The sequence below is a fragment of the Mixophyes fleayi genome, chromosome 9 (genome assembly GCF_038048845.1).
Source record: "Mixophyes fleayi isolate aMixFle1 chromosome 9, aMixFle1.hap1, whole genome shotgun sequence".
In the NCBI taxonomy this organism is placed as follows: Eukaryota; Metazoa; Chordata; class Amphibia; order Anura; family Limnodynastidae; genus Mixophyes; species Mixophyes fleayi.
In genome coordinates, this window is record NC_134410.1 from 117,673,917 (window position 1) to 117,690,215 (window position 16,299).

General features: G+C 44.5%; 1 protein-coding gene across 1 annotated transcript in view; it reads left to right on the forward strand.

Moving 5' to 3' along the window:
* The first annotated feature begins 15,544 nt into the window (after positions 1–15,544).
* The window catches only part of ASS1 (argininosuccinate synthase 1), a 69,596-nt gene continuing 68,841 nt past the window's right edge, over positions 15,545–16,299 (forward strand). The window contains exon 1 of the mRNA XM_075185219.1: positions 15,545–15,662. The gene's annotated coding sequence lies outside the window, so the exon portion shown is untranslated. The remainder of the gene's footprint in view (positions 15,663–16,299) is intronic.

Consider the following 16,299-nt stretch of genomic DNA (forward strand, 5'->3'; position numbering starts at 1 on the left):
CTCGGTTATATTGCTGCTGGTAAAGTTTGGAAGCTCAGTAATACCACTTTCACACTGCCACCCTGGCAATATCCTGGGTATATGAACCTGGGATATTACCGGGGGACGCATCCTCCGACCCTGACAAATAACAAGGTAGCCTATGTTCACACTGAACACGGGGTCTGCCCGGGTCTCCATGGCAACATCACAAGAGTAGCTCTGATTGGCTCCGCTTGTGATGGTTTTTCATTTTTAAACTTTTTAATGGGTATCTGTAAGACTCGGGTTTAAAAACCCGGGTCTCACAGTTCACACTAGAGGCTACCCGGGAATAACCTTCCAAAACACCTGGGTTCAATTCCTGGGTCATACGACCGGGGTAGATGCAGGGGACCCCTTTCAAACTAAGCCTGGACAGGGGTTGTCGGGGCTCGCCCCAGCAAAAACCTTAGGCAGTGTGAAAGGGGTATAAGTGAAACCTTTTATTGTCAGGTGCCGCCCCTGCTTCTCCTCTCCCGCGCAGGGACAGGCGCCTGTGCCCGATTTACTCGCGTTCGGTTGGCGAGCAACCAGGCGCATCACTTCTGCCCGGAGCCCTGGCCACACCGCGCATGCTTGTCCCATTGCTAGGCAACGGGATGGTGGTTTTAAACCTGGCGGTGATTAGCCCTCCTTGCTCCCATATATAACAGGACTCTGATACCATTAGGGTGGCAGAGTATTAGGTCAGACCTTGCTCCAGCATTCCTGTTGGTGTGTTCCAGGGCTCTTTTTAGTAACTGTTATTTGGCTCAATGACCCGGCTTCCCCTGACGACTCTCTTGAACTCTGATTAGGCTCCTGAAGATATTTGGCTCAATGACCCGGCTTTCCCTGACGACTCTCTTGAACTCTGATTTGGCTCCTGAAGATATTTGGCTCAATGACCCGGCTTTCCCTGACGACTCTCTTGAACTCTGATTTGGCTCCTGAAGATATTTGGCTCAATGATCCGGCTTTCCCTGACGACTCTCTTGAACTCTGATTAGGCTCCTGAAGATATTTGGCTCAATGACCCGGCTTTCCCTGACGACTCTCTTGTACTCTGATTTGGCTCCTGAAGATATTTGGCTCAATGATCCGGCTTCCCCTGACGACTCTCTTGTACTCTGATTTGGCTTCTGAGGATTATCTGGAATCTGACCTCTGGCGACCTGAGCTCTCTTGGATTTCCCTTTGGCACTGAGCCCGCCCGGCTTGATCCTACTCCTACAAGTTCGCTGACAGCTGTCTTAGAGAACAGGGACCTGTGAATCCCTTGTTCCTAAATCCAAACCATCTTGCGGGGGTCCTCCGAGTTTCCAGTTGCAGGAGTGACTATCCCAGAAAGTAGATATCCTCTATTTTCCTGCCTGTGATAGTTATATTGTTGCTATTGATTTGGATGTAAATGTGGTAGCTTGTGGGGCTGTAGTTATACAACATATAACGTGCATAGCACCAGGAATCCCATATGTGTTGAGAAGTCTCTAGGGCCCATTAACGGGAGCGTCTTACTTCAATAATGCAGTTACCAAACTTGTGTACAATGTGGGGTTAGATCATGTAATAACGTACAGCTGTCACACACACAGGGGACTTCATGTACAAAGCGACGTGGGTGCCTAGTGTAAGACAAGTTGGGTTGCACCACAGCGCATAGATGGTGCACCCAACGCATTTCAAGGTGTGCGCCTGTTCTCTGGAGATAAACTAGGAGTGCATCTAGGCAGTCAGAAATCTGAAAAGACGCACCTTGCAAAAGTGTAAATGTCACATCAATGTCCAACCGCCTACCACTTTATAGCCACCCTTCCATTACATTACATATCTGGAGTTTTCTCCTAAAATGCTGCAGAGTTTCCCGTCATGTATGGCTAACATTAATGTACAGGTGTGTATTTGATGGTTTTCTTCACATTGGTAAAACGCGCCTAGCACGGTGCTTCCTGGTGAGATACAATGATAAGGTGCAAAATGTGTCCTGTTGAAAGTATAGAGTGAAACCTGATCTCTGCCAGCTTATATCTCATCAGTGCCCTCTAGTGGAGAAGATCAGTGTGTGCAATGAGTAAGTTTATTCTCTTACTAGGGACCAGTGTGAGCTGACAACTAGGAGAGAGATCAGTGAGAACCTATCAGTTATCTAACAACCAGCGGCATCATGGGGGCTCTGTATCCCATAGGTTCCTGGTGATCTGACTTTATCCTCAGAATGGCGGCCTCCACTGTGTGGATAATGGGGCTTTCTAAGATAACATTTAGCAGAAACATTGACATTGTTACTGCCCTTATTGCAGGAAGTGCAGTTATTTGTCATTATAAAAGGCTGTCACTGGTCTACAATACAATCCATGTGTGCTGTGTAATTATCTGACCGCTGAACCTGGCCACACTCGTGGTGATATTACCGCCGATCTTCCCCTATCACCACACAATGACCAAGATGTCTGATAATAATCTGATCATAGTTATTGTGGGTGTTTCATATCTGTGTTATTATATCCCCCTGTGCGTTCTCAAAGTCTCTCAGAATTCTACTTGGGTTTAGTTCAGTAAAATAAATATTCTGGATAAGGATTGAAACCCTCGTTATCATTGCATTATTTATATGTTAGACGTACGTGGCGGAATAAGGAGTCACTGGGAAGATTATGATCATCATGTGATTCCTTAGGCGTATTTATCCCCTTTATGTCCTCAGACACATGAGTGTTTCATATGAATGCACAAAAAAGCCGTTTCTATTATTCTGAGGACCGTTTTGGACATCACGACAGAGAAGGAATTAACAATAATTAATATATAAATAAGTGAAGGCGTCTTAATACAATTTACTAACTGGTTCTATATTCCATTTTTGTAGTCCCTGAAGAGGCACCAAACGAAATAATCTGAAAATAGATCAACGTGTCAGAGAGAGACTTAATAAAAAAAAAACCTTATATAAAATGTTTAATGTTTTGTCCTTATCTTCTGTAGAGTTGGCTGTTCTGTACTTCTATGCCTTCTCCTTAGATGATATAATAACAATGCATTCAGTTTAAATATCATGCACAAATCTAAACATTTTATGTTGAGTGTAGTGACATCATTCGGTCTGTAGGTGTCACTCTTACTATAGCTTTCATGTCAGGATTAATAATTATCAGGTTAGTAACATAAGCAGTACAAGTGGCACCTGTAGGGTACTAGAAGGTAATTATTCCATACAGTAAGACCTATATAGCAGTGACCCTTTACTCCAGTTATATTTGGTCAACAACGTAGGTGTGGTCATCCCCCTGGTACATTATACAGTATAATAAAGTAATATTATAATGTATTCCCACTGAAGGGTTTATTTATCTATAGCAGACAGTGACTTGGATGCGGGAACATGTTTCTTTCTGTTTAGTTCCCCTTGACAAAGATATATTATTTTGGCAATAAATTGTAATCATAAAAAATTAAGATATGTAGAAAATGTCCTTGTTGTAATAGCCCCAGATTCCAAATATCCAAAATTCAACACCAATAAAGGTCACTGAGATATTTTTCAGCTGACAACAATCCCTAAAATCCTGATTAATTATCAGAATTCAATATAAAGGTAAATGAAGTGGGATAATCTGAATATTACTCACAGACATGGGCTCCTGAGATACATATATTATTAATGACTTCCAAACCAAATGTCTGAGGTGGCAAAGTGGCCAATCCAGGGGGTAGATTTATGAATCCTATTAAAAAGAACAGTGGAGGTGTTATCCACGGCAACCAATCAGATTCCAGCTGTCATTTATCTAGTACATTCTAAAAAAATTAGAGCTAGAATCTGATTGGTTGATATGGGAAACATCTCCACTGTTCTTTTATAGAAGGATTGATAAATCTCCCCCTAGATCAGTGTTGGCTAACCTGTGACACTCCAGGTGTTGTGAAACTACAAGTCCCAGCATGCTTTGCCAATATATAGCAGCTTATTGCTGGAAGGGTATGCTGGGACTTGTAGTTTCACAACACCTGGAGTGTCACAGGTCAGCCAACACTGACCTAGATCAAGCAATTAATAAGAGTAAAACCCCTGTATAAGAAAAAAAATGAGACACACAAATATGAGAATGGATTGGTTGACAGAAATAATCATTAGAAGACCCAGGAGCCGCCATCGGGTTCCGGCCAGTGAGCTTGTAAGGACAGATCCAATCACCATATGTGCTGAGCTGAGAGTACAGCAGGGTGCTGACATGTTGGTTTAGATCTGAGGAAGCCTAGAACCTGAGGAAAGAATATAAAATATGTATTGTATTTATCATTAACCATAGTTGCATACTCTCCCCGATTGCCCGGGAGACTCCCACATTTTTGAGAGTTCTCCTGCACTCCCGTAAGAGCAGGACAACCTCCCGCATTCGTTAGTGAAGTGGGTAGGGGCGGGATAATTGCATCATCCTGGCCCCACCCCTACTGTAATAGGCCAAAATTGGTATAGTTTGACAGGGACGGGGCCAGGATGACGCGATTCGTGTGGCCACGCCCCCCAGGACGATATACTTATTTTTCTTTTTGGAATTTAGTGGCATAATTTTATGCCATCCTTTAGCTTATGAGTCACTTTTACCTTTGCAGTCGGCCCAGCCAGACTGCAAATGTAGACTTAACCTCATGTGTCAAACTCCCACTGTCCCATAGATTGTATGAACACTTGGTATGATAGTTTTACAGTTTTAATAATTGTTGGTGTTTTCTCCTTTGTAAGTATTTAGAGATTGATACACAACAATCCTCTGGAACAGCAGCAATTATCATTACCAAGTTTATTAACATATAGCTATTTTGGAACCATTTTTTACATATATTTTGATCTGTTGAAACTATTCTATAAACTATACATTAATTCCCCTATTGGGATTCCACAGAAGTGGCCGATATTATCCATCCTTTTGGATAGCATAAAAAATCTTTTTCTTTGTAGGTTTTGGAGGGATACAAAATGATTGTTACTGCTACCCACTAGCCACCGACATAATTAGCCCCCTGAATCTGAGTCTATGTTGTATAACTGAACTAAACTTAGAGGACTTGTAAGTTCTGGGCTGGCTCGCCAACTGCTGGTCAAAGTTGAGTTGTTAAAGTAACCCGCACCTCAACCCTCATTTACTCCCCTTTTCCCTTAGTTTGCAGTAAGGATCTGTGACGAGATGCTTTGCCAATCCGTCGAGGATTTGATTTCACAGATACATATTGGGGTTCCTTTTACCGTCATTAATCCGCTGCCACTGACCACTCCGACTGTTACTTGGCCACCAGACACTCGCCGCGTGTGTCAACTGTGCACCAGCTGAGGGTGTCCCACGGCCGGTCACCCTCGCATGTTTAGAAGAGCATAGATTGTAAGCTTCTCAGCCGGGCCCTCTTACCAATCTGTCTGTACTACCCAGTATTGTTTTACTACTGTTTGTTCCCAATTGTAAAGCGCTATGGAATGTGCTGGCGCTATATAAATAAATGTTGACGATGTTGATGAAGAGCAGATCAAGGCCATTGCGGTGGATGGACAAGCATCAGTGCCCCCCGACAATGGCATGGAATCCATTGATTCCACCACTTAATTTAGAAACGCTGCAGGTAGCACGTTGTGTTGTGTCTGGAACTTGGTGTATACTCTGCCTTCTAGAAACAATCAAGAGAGTTTCTCAAGGCTAAAATACAGTATACAGGCACACAAATCCCCTGTCTGATATTAACCACAGCAATGTACTCTCACAGGTCTTACTCCAGATCACGTATATTGTCAGGTTACGCACTCTGTGCATATCGCATGTTACACCATGTCCTGTGCAAGGATTAATGGGAGGTCTGGAAAAATCCCACCCATGAATGTTTGTTCATGTCTGTAACAAATTGCCTTAATAAAGCTTTGTTCCCTGTAGCTTCTCACACTGCATCAAATTATTATATATTGTGATTATTATATCTTAAATATTGTTGACAAATATTATATATTTCTTATTTCATAGTAAAAAAACATTAGATTGCGCTTATCCTTTACATATCACACATCTGTCTGTAACTAGCAGATTTGTAATGAACCTTTAAAATAACTGCAGCCTTGTAAAGTTGAACACAACAATATGCTGTGCCGTACAGCTTACAATCTAATAGGGGAAAGGAGATGTGTAATGCTGGGGAAATAGTTGTGTGAAGTATGAGACGTGAGATTAATGGTATATTTGTATTGTGTTACACACAACGGTATAGCTGTGTCATTAGATGCATTCCTGATGTGAAACGCGTAGAGTGTTTGACCAGGTTTATCGCCAGTTTTAATCCCATAACTATCTGTAGACTTAAAAGTCTGAGTTTATTGGAAATTGGGTCCAAAGGATAGATATAATGTATAATAGACAGGAGAGACGGTTTGGTGCAACCTATTCCGTGCTCATCCAAGCCATGCCCTACTGACGCGTTTGCATCATTTCATCATTCAGGGGCCAAAATGATTCACTGCGCCCTGTCCACCTCCAGACTGCCAATTCACCTCCCCTCTCTTTCTGTTTCTCCGTATGTGGAGGCTCATTTCTGTTTGTAGAGGCTGCTTCATAGCACGAAGTCTGGACATCTATCTTTGTGTCCTAGTAGCACCGTCAAGCCGCACTGGTGCAAAACTAAGTTGTTTTATGGTACGCATTGTGCGCAATTAGCTAATGAGCGTCAATTAGTTACTTTAAATCCGGGCACAGAAATTTGGAGAACGGGAGGCTCCCGCCATGCTCCCTGCTAATACAGTGGGTGGGAACATGGTGGCTCAGTGGTTAGCACTTCCGCCTTACAGCACTGGGGTCATGAGTTCAATTCCTGACCATGGCCTTAACTGTGAGGAGTTTGTATGTTCTCCCCGTGTTTGCGTGGGTTTCCTCCGGGTGCTCCAGTTTCCTCCCGCACTCCAAAAAAAACATACTGGTAGGTTAATTGGCTGCTAACAAAATTGACCCTAGTCTGTCTGTGTGTGTCTATATTAGGGGATTTAGACTGTAAGCTCCAATGGGGCAGGGACTGATGTGATTGAGTTCTCTGTACAGCGCTGCGGAATTAGTGGCGCTATATAAATAAATGGTGATGATGAGGATGAACAAGTTTTAAACAACCAACGACTTATTTCATGTACGGACTGGTCTTTTACATAACGATTTTTCAAAGTTCAAAAAGCCATGTTGGTGGCAAATAGCGTGGTTTATTATCGGCGACAACAGATAATCATTTTTAAAAGCGTCTAAGGTTTTTTAAAATATTTTGAAAATGTTTTATTGATATTTTTACTCCAATGTTAAATGAGCCTCTGTCTTCTCTCTCTTATCCGATTGGCCCCAGCCCTAGGAAAAACACAACGGGAGCAGACCAGGGCAGCGGGAGAATTTGTGCATCGTTCATAATTAGTTCAATGTCATTAGTGCAACCAGTGAACGTTAATGTAAAGTGTCAGCTGCTGGTTTGTGTTAGTGTAAAACACAAGAATTCTCTTCACACCCTTTAACACCTGAGAATCTGAGTAAGATTAAACAGATTCTCAACAGCTGCATTGTGCTTACAGCAAAGTCACTCAACATAATTACTGCAATGTATGGAATTAATTCAACAGGTGTGCGATCCGTGAAACCAAGTCAACCTTCCATCTCCGTGTATCTTCCTGTTTTGATAGCAATGTCTGTAGACATAATAAGATTATACGTCATTGTTCAGGCAGACATGATAGCAAAGAAGAAAAGGAGTCATAACTCGGACGTCCCAGCCACTTCCAATTAGTAAGTGGACAACCCCTTGGTGTGTCCTGTACTTGTGTGTGTCACCTGGTAGTTTAAGATCACCTCCGGCCCGGACACTGGACTCCCAGGCTGTCACTGACTGTCAGAGGGGCCCAATGCAAATACAAAGGTGCTACAGGTAGGAATGGCAGGGCAGAACCTTCATTCCACCTAAATTGGGATAGTCGAGAGGCAAGCAGACATGATGCAAGTGGCCATATTGTCCCCCAGTGATGATGTCATCCAGTGGCAGAACTACCATTGGTGCAGTAGGTGCGATGCACCGAAGCCCAAGGAGATAAAGTGGCCCGCTGTATGGGGAGTTAGCGAGCTGTGGTCCCTGGTTCCATCCTCCCTGCTTCCCTGCACTGGGGCCCACAGCTCGCTTGGTCCTCCTCTGATGTCATCACAATAGCCACCACTTGGCGCTCTACTGAATCCTACATCTGGAGCCCTACACTGCATGATGGACCAGTTGCGGATTGTCTTACCGGGGTACAGGGCACGCCCCGATGGGCTGGCCCCTAATGTCCCCAGTATGGGGAAATACAGATGGAGAATTCAGGCGTTTCTCCTTACACCGTCACTGTATATGTCTGGTGTAATAATCGTCATGGATGATGGATGACTAGGCCGGGTATCTGCGAGTGCATGGAGGTAACAACCCCACCAGTGGGGTGGCACCATCTCTCCAGGCCACCTCCATCAAAATGTGCTGTAACTAAGTAATATATAGTTGTCTACTCTCCCGGAATGTCCGGGAGTCTCCCGAATTTCTGGCAGCTCTCCCGCACTCCCTGGAGAGCAGAGCAACCACCCGCATCCTGCGCACTTCTTTAGTGAAGTGGGTGGGGGCCGGGGCTTAGTAACGCGATTCACAGAGAATTAAGTCATCCTTGCCCAGCCCCCTGCTGTAATAGGTCGAATATGGAGTCTTATAGCAGAGGGGGCGGGGCCTAATGATGCAGCTCCCGTGATCACGCCCCCAGGACAGAGCAGCGAAATCTCCCCTCCTGGAGGAAAGATCTAAAATGTTGGCAAGTATGAAGCAACCGGCGGGCACAGGTGACCTGATCAGGCACACTCGCTCGTGTTTTCACTGTGGAGTCCAACAGCCGTCCGCCAACCCCATTCTGGGCCGAAACAACATGGGAACAAGGACATGCGGTGATTGTGGGCTCCTGACCTGAAGTCAGCAACTTATGACCTTAACCTGAAGGACACTACATGCATAAAAACGTATTGATCATATATTGATTTTAATGTTATCTGGGAGGGCCCCATGAGCCGGTATGATGAAGACCCCCTGATCAGACCTTTTCTTACAATCCGCCCCTGGAGAGGTGGATGGCTTGTAGAGTAACTGAGCAGCAGACATGTCATACTAGGTTATACGATAAAAGAATATAATGAGCGCATTTGACCAAGAGACAGGGGTCAATTAATGGGATGATGATGAAGGTTACAGAGGGGACTGTTGGTTATTTGGCAGTCCGCTCGCTTGGTTCTCTTCCAGTCCTGTCGCAACTTGCTGGCATGTCTGTGTTACACGCAGGGAGAGAGTCATATGATAGTTCTGAGCAAACAGCTAATGAATGGCCTTGACTCAGGACAAGCCATGGACAGTGGAAAAAACACAATGTATCAGTGATTTGATTGTGATTAACGAATGGGATTGTGGAGGGACTGGGTGTACTAAAGTAGCCTAAGCCTACTAGGTGTACATAACAAGCCTATTCAATTATTCTGATCCCAGAGTACAGGATGTTAGGGATCTGTTTGTTCCTATGCAACAAAAAAAAATTGTAAAAAAAAAATTGAATGAAGTACAATATGTCTAAAAATATTGACCACTGAAAAATTATTTATTTAAAAAACAAAAATCATTACTTGTTATATAGCAATGCAGTGAACCATTCCCCAGGCTGTATAGGGTGGATGAGAATTCTGCCCCTTGATTACTGCAGATAGCAGCTAATTACAGTATTAAATTCTGTTTTCAATTAATGAGTGTATAAACTCAGTGCCATAAAGGTCCGATCAAGCTGAGATTTTCCCGGCCAATGAGCATAGCTGCCAATATTTTAAATAATTTGTTGGGACACTTTGGTGCAGTTCAAGTGCAAATCAGCTCGTCATATACTGTACTGTTTAGGTAGACCTATGTGAAGTATAGTTGCTGTCATGGCAAGTTTACTGAATGAATGAAGATTGAAAATGAGAACTGCATTCATTATAGAGAATTGTACTGTGCAGATGGTCAACAGAGTGAAAACATTTCTACAAATCTAAATGTCTAGATAAAATCAATTAGGTGACACTTTCAAGAATGTCCACTAGAGGGGGTGCTGCAAAGGACTCTCAGGAATCGGTTCATTTTTACTAAAATAAAACGTTCTTCACAACTGTCCCCCTAAGCTGGGGACCTGCCGATTTCTAAATTAATATTAATGCATAGATTTACCAAAGTTCTAAAAGCTCTATTGACTGTGAAAGCAGGAGTTTCAGGGCTCTTTTCCATTTTGCCCAATACATGAAAGGGTTAACACCGGCGGTAACATTGCTATCTCCAAAAATAACCCTTGCCCTTTGCGCGGGGAAGTCTATATAACACGTATCATGTTGGTTCTTGTATCGCACCAATAGCTGTTCTGTTATCACCATCTTAGAGTGGCGATAATAGATTAAAATATATATATATTTTTTGTAATTCAGTCATTTTTAAAAATTTTAAATTTTTTAAATAAATTTAATCTCTTTACTGTGTATATTGGAGTCGACTCAGGTTTGCGGACAACTACTGGCCCGGGGCAAACGAGTATCGATTGGCTGCCCTCGGCAAGTTTTTTTTTGTGGCGATTAGAGGTCACCATAGGGTTATATTTTCCTTGGTGGTATTGAAGCTTTAAAGTGGAATTAAATTTTAAAAGTATTTCATGAATAACGCCATGTAAAATTGGTTTTAGTAAAAGGATTCTAGGCTTTTCAGATACATGCTGTCAATAGCAACAAGCAAGTCATTGAATTACCTGCGGGAATAATAGGCTGATCCTGGGTTTTGGATTCCAAGCAGACCATGGTAATGGAGGGACCCTAGGGGGTAAATTTATCATCCTTCTAAAAAGGAAACTCGGAGGTGTTGCCCATAGCAACTAATCAGAGTGTACTTATCATTCTCTCTAGAATGCACTGTATCAACGATAACTAGAATCTGATTGGTTGCTATGGACAACACCTCCACTTTACCTTATTTTCAGAAGGTTTGATTGGTCCCTCCTTTGAATAAGCCTGAATCGGACTAAAAGGTTCAGCAACCAGCAGTAGAGATTAAATATATTATTGCTTACGTGCAGGGCCGTAACTAGGGCTGTGCCATAGGGGCGACCGCCCAGGGCGCAGCGCTGAAGGGGGGCGCAATTTAGGAATATTTTAGGTTAATTTGGTTAAAATTGAGGGCTAGGGGGGCAGCATTTGTCTTTCTCGCCCAGGGCACTAGAATTCTAAGTTACGGCTCTGCTTACGTGCACTATAACCAGCCCAATTCCCCTCAGCTACCCATGTTTAGGACCCCTGCAGTCCCTGCTTACCATTGCTCAATCATGGTCAGTTCTCCAATGATTGTTGAATTGGGGAATATTTAAAGAATACAGTGGTCAGTGCAGGTGTATTGAGAGTGCTGACCGGACATACGATCTGAGTCCTTGACACATTAACGCCCACTAGGGAAAGACCCAAAAGCCAAATACAGAGAATCCCCTGTTCAGGAGGACCCGGGTCATCCGTTTCCCTAATTTGTATGTTTACTTACACAGTTAAACAGGCCCAAACATGTATCAAATATTAATTGGTGATTCTCTTCCTTTTAATCCCTAGTGATATTTAACTGGTGTCTGACATTCGGACGTGTAATAATGTGTATGTACTAGACCCTGGATCCAAATATCACCTGCTTATTACCCAACTCTACGTGGATTACAAAACTATCTCGGGACAGGGGCGTATGATGTTTGATCTGCTGTCACATTCGCTGATTATCAGCCAGGTTTTGAGAGGTCAACACCGAGTGCTTCATTCTAAAGACCCCGGCAAACACTCTATTTCGTCATATTGCCAGGACTGTGCTCATTCAAACACGACAGAGGTCAGGTCATCAATTACAGCAAAAAAAAAGGTTCTAGGTATTAAGAAAAAATAAATAAACGTTTGTGCGGCTAATAAAGTAAAAAAAGTTAACGCCACACGGTGAAGGCAGCCATTTTGTCGGCTGAACCAATATACATGATAATGAAGCCTATCAATTTACTAGGTGATCGGTGAGGCATAATTTCCCCACAGAGGGGTAGATTTATCAAAGGCTTCTAAAAAGGAAATGTGGAGGTGTTGCCCATAGCAACCATTCAGGTTCTACGTGTCATACTCTCTAGAATGTACTAGATAAATGGTAGCTAGAATCTGATTGGTTGCTATAGGCATGTCTAGAAAATGATATTGGAGGGAACATACATAAAAAAAACATAATAACAACAATTTATTCTGTCATTCATTACAAATATGTAACTGAAGAGCTTAAAAATAAATGGGACGGACTTTCTGTGAAAAAAATAAATAAAAAAACAACCTTACGTCCTGGAGATCCATATTAAACAATATATTCTAGGGCTATAACTAAAAAAAAATGTCCTACTCATACGGCTAAAATGGCAGGCTGAAAATCAGGGGAGGTGCAAGGGGCATGTGGGGAGGTCTGAGTGGCCTGTGAGGGACTTCTGAAATATATGAGGCATCTGTGTGCTTGTGGAGGCATTTTGTGGCAAGTTGGGGTCTGAGTGGTACGTGGTGGAGTTTATAAATGGACTAAAAATCTATATAAACAATGGACCGATGTTCCAATCCTGCAGTGTGTCTGCACTCAGGACCGGCAGTGTCCATAGATCTCTATGGAGTGTACAGAGTCAGGATCTTTTCAGCTGATGGTTATAACAGATGAAGAGCACAGATCTGACGGTAAAACTTATAAAACGTGTACAGTGTGTACACAGGAATCGGCTGCAGATCGGGACTGTCAGTCATTGGTAAAATCGTTAGCAATATCGCAACGGGAGAAATTTTCTGTAGTGTGCACCCAGCCTTAGACAATTGAGCAGATCCTGAAATTTCGACATAAAGTCTGACATTATAGCAGTTTCCTGCTCTGACAATAACAATCAGTGACTTGTTAGCTTTGAATAAGTAGCTTCATGAAGGACAAGATAAGGGTTTCAGAAGTGACAATTACAGCAATGTTTCCCAAACCCAGTGCTCAGGGCCTGTAACAGTGCAGGTTATCTATATCTCTTTCCTCGAGTACAGATGTGATCATTACTGAGTGATACAATGTAACAGATCCACAGGGTGTACTAATTATCTCATTTGTGACCCGGAAAACCTGCCCTGTTAGGCAGGGCCGGACTGGGCCACCGGGGGGCCGGGCTATCCCCGACCCTGATCGCTCCCCTCTTCGTTGGTGGGGGAGCTGGTAACTTTAGAGAAAAAGAAATACGTGGCCGCAGCGCTCCCCGACTCCTCTCTGCTCGCACTAATTGTCGGGCGTGACGTCATCACGCCCGATGTTCAGTAGGGAGCGGCACAGAGAGGAGTCGGCAAGAAGAGAGAAGACAGAAGCTGATAGAAAAGGTAAGTGTAAGAACGGAAGCAAGGGGGAGTAAAGGCAGCATGGCAGCGAGTGAGAAGGGGCAAATGCAGCATGGCAGCGAGTGAGAAGGGGCAAATGCAGCATGGAAGAGTGTGAGAAGGGGCAAAGGCAGCATGGCAGAGTGTGAGAAGGGGCAAAGGTAGCATGGCAGAGAGTGAGAAGGGGCAAAGGCAGCATGGCAGAGAGTGAGAAGGGGCAAAGGCAGCATGGAAGAAAGTGAGAAGGGGCAAAGGCAGCATGGAAGAGTGTGAGAAGGGGCAAAGGCAGCATGGCATAGTGTGAGAAGGGGCAAAGGCAGCATGGCATAGTGTGAGAAGGGGCAAAGAAAGCATGGCAGAGAGTGAGAAGGGGCAAAGGCAGCATGGTAGAGTGTGAGAAGAGGCAAAGGCAGCATGGTAGAGTGTGAGAAGGGGCAAAGGCAGCATGGTAGAGTGTGAGAAGGGGCAAAGGCAGCATGGTAGAGTGTGAGAAGGGGCAAAGGCAGCATGGTAGAGTGTGAGAAGGGGCAAAGGCAGCATGGTAGAGTGTGAGAAGGGGCAAAGGCAGCATGGTAGAGAGTGAGAAGGGGCAAAGGCAGCACGGCAGAGTGTGAAGAGGGGCTAAAGCAGCATGGCATAGTGTGAAGAGGGGCTAAAGCAGCATGGCATAGTGTGAGAAGGGGCAAAGGCAGCATGGTAGAGTGTGAGAAGGGGCAAAGGCAGCATGGTAGAGTGTGAGAAGGGGCAAAGACAGCATGGTAGAGTGTGAAGAGGGGCTAAAGCAGCATGGCATAGTGTGAGAAGGGGCAAAGGCAGCATGGTAGAGTGTGAGAAGGGGCAAAGACAGCATGGTAGAGTGTGAAGAGGGGCTAAAGCAGCATGGCATAGTGTGAGAAGGGGCAAAGGCAGCATGGTAGAGTGTGAGAAGGGGCAAAGACAGCATGGCATAGTGTGAGAAGGGGCAAAGGCAGCATGGCATAGTGTGAGAAGGGGCAAAGACAGCATGGCAGAGAGTGAGAAGGGGCAAAGACAGCATGGCAGAGAGTGAGAAGGGGCTAAAGCCGCATGGCACAGTGTGATAAAGGGGGGCCAGGAGAAGGGGGAGCAAAAGCAGCATGGAGGGCGCAGTGTCATCATAAGGAGGCACAGCATGGTGATGAAGGGGCACAGTAATGTGTGTGTGTGATGGCACAGCGGGTTTGTGGCAATGTAATGTGAGTGAGGTAGGTGGTGGCTAACTAATGGGTGCTATTTGTGGGGTGGTGGTGGTGGGGCAATTTAATTTTATAGTGGGGACTAGTGATTTAAGATGGAGTGGTTTGGGGACTATTATTTGAATGCGGGCTGAGTTTGAGGAGCATGAGGTCTATTTATCAAATGTGAATATTTAATAACAGTGACGGTGGCAGGAAATAGGTATATTTATTATACGCAAATGTTATTAATTTATTGCAGGGGCTGTCTGAAGGGAGGGAAATAGGTTTATTAAATGGGAATACTATTACTTTAATGTTGGAGCTGGAGGAAGGCCTAAGTATTAATTGTGGGTCCTATTGATTTAACGCCGGGGCTGGTTGGAATTTTCTAAATGTAGCCTTTTTTTTTTCCCAAATAGGGCCCCCAACATTCCAGGACCCAGACAAGCCGCAACTATAGAAACCAGCAGCCACAGGTGGTGAAAGTGACAAGAGCAGGTAGGACAGTCTGTCAAATGTTCTGAGTCTAGTGGGACAATCCCGATTTTTTTGGTGACTGTTCTGCCCAATCTAACGGGCAGGTCAAGACTGTGTACTCTTTATATACATACTGCATTCTTTACATACTACACTATGGTGCTAGCTGTCCTTTGTGGGCTGGCCACTCCCCCTCTGGTGGGCCCCTAGCGTTGTAGTCCCCCCGGTGGGCCCTTCATGCCCCAGTCCGACACTGGTTTGGGAAACACTGAATGACAGCAAAAGATCAGTCACTAAGTAGTTACATATTGGGGCTGCTTTTCCCTTGACATCTCCAGTGGTAGAAACAATTGTATAAGGCTCAGGTGAGACATCCTCCTGTATCTGTACCTTGATTGCTGGGTGTTGTAACATCAGAGGGAGTCAGACAGGCAGGTACTGAGCTATAACACACCCCCTGCCCTCCCCTGTCAGTATCTGCTATATGTACAGGATCTGGGAGAAGACAGATGTTCCAGAGCGTTCAGCCAGCACTGTGAGTACAATATCCCTCTTACTTACCTGACACTGTCTCCTAACACCAAGCGTCCTGATTACCCCACTGCTGCAAGATATCCCTCCTTCTCCTAGTCTCTGACAAGAGGCTGCTCTCCTCCTGCCATGTCTGTCTCTTCTCCCCCCTCTGATTGCCTCTTCCATGCGTGGTACAGCTCTGTGTGTCTGGTTCTCTAATAATACGACAAGCCAAGACAAGAGGCTAAGCTGGACAAATGACAGGTGGGATTGAAACACCTTGTTGCAAGTTCAGGCAAGCTATGCTATTCAGCTTTCTTGTAATGCAAAGCCCCAGCAAGCTGGGAGTTGTAGTTTCCCAAGAGCTTGTCTATCCAGGCAATAGAACCAGTGGTGGTTATATATATGGATTTATACCCAAGCAGAGGATGATGTGGGGTCCGTAAGCAGAACACGGGGTCTATGGAAGGGGAAAGAACTATGGGACCCCAGCCCCTGCGGGGCAGGTGCCCCTCTGCCCCTGGGGAAGAGCCATAGGGTCATTATCTTATTGCCCTATACATCTTAGGGGATACCACCAGCAAAGTCTTCCCTCTACCTTTGCAAGTATTAAGCATCGCAGTGATAGATCTCAGGATGACGTTACCAGAGCAAAATCA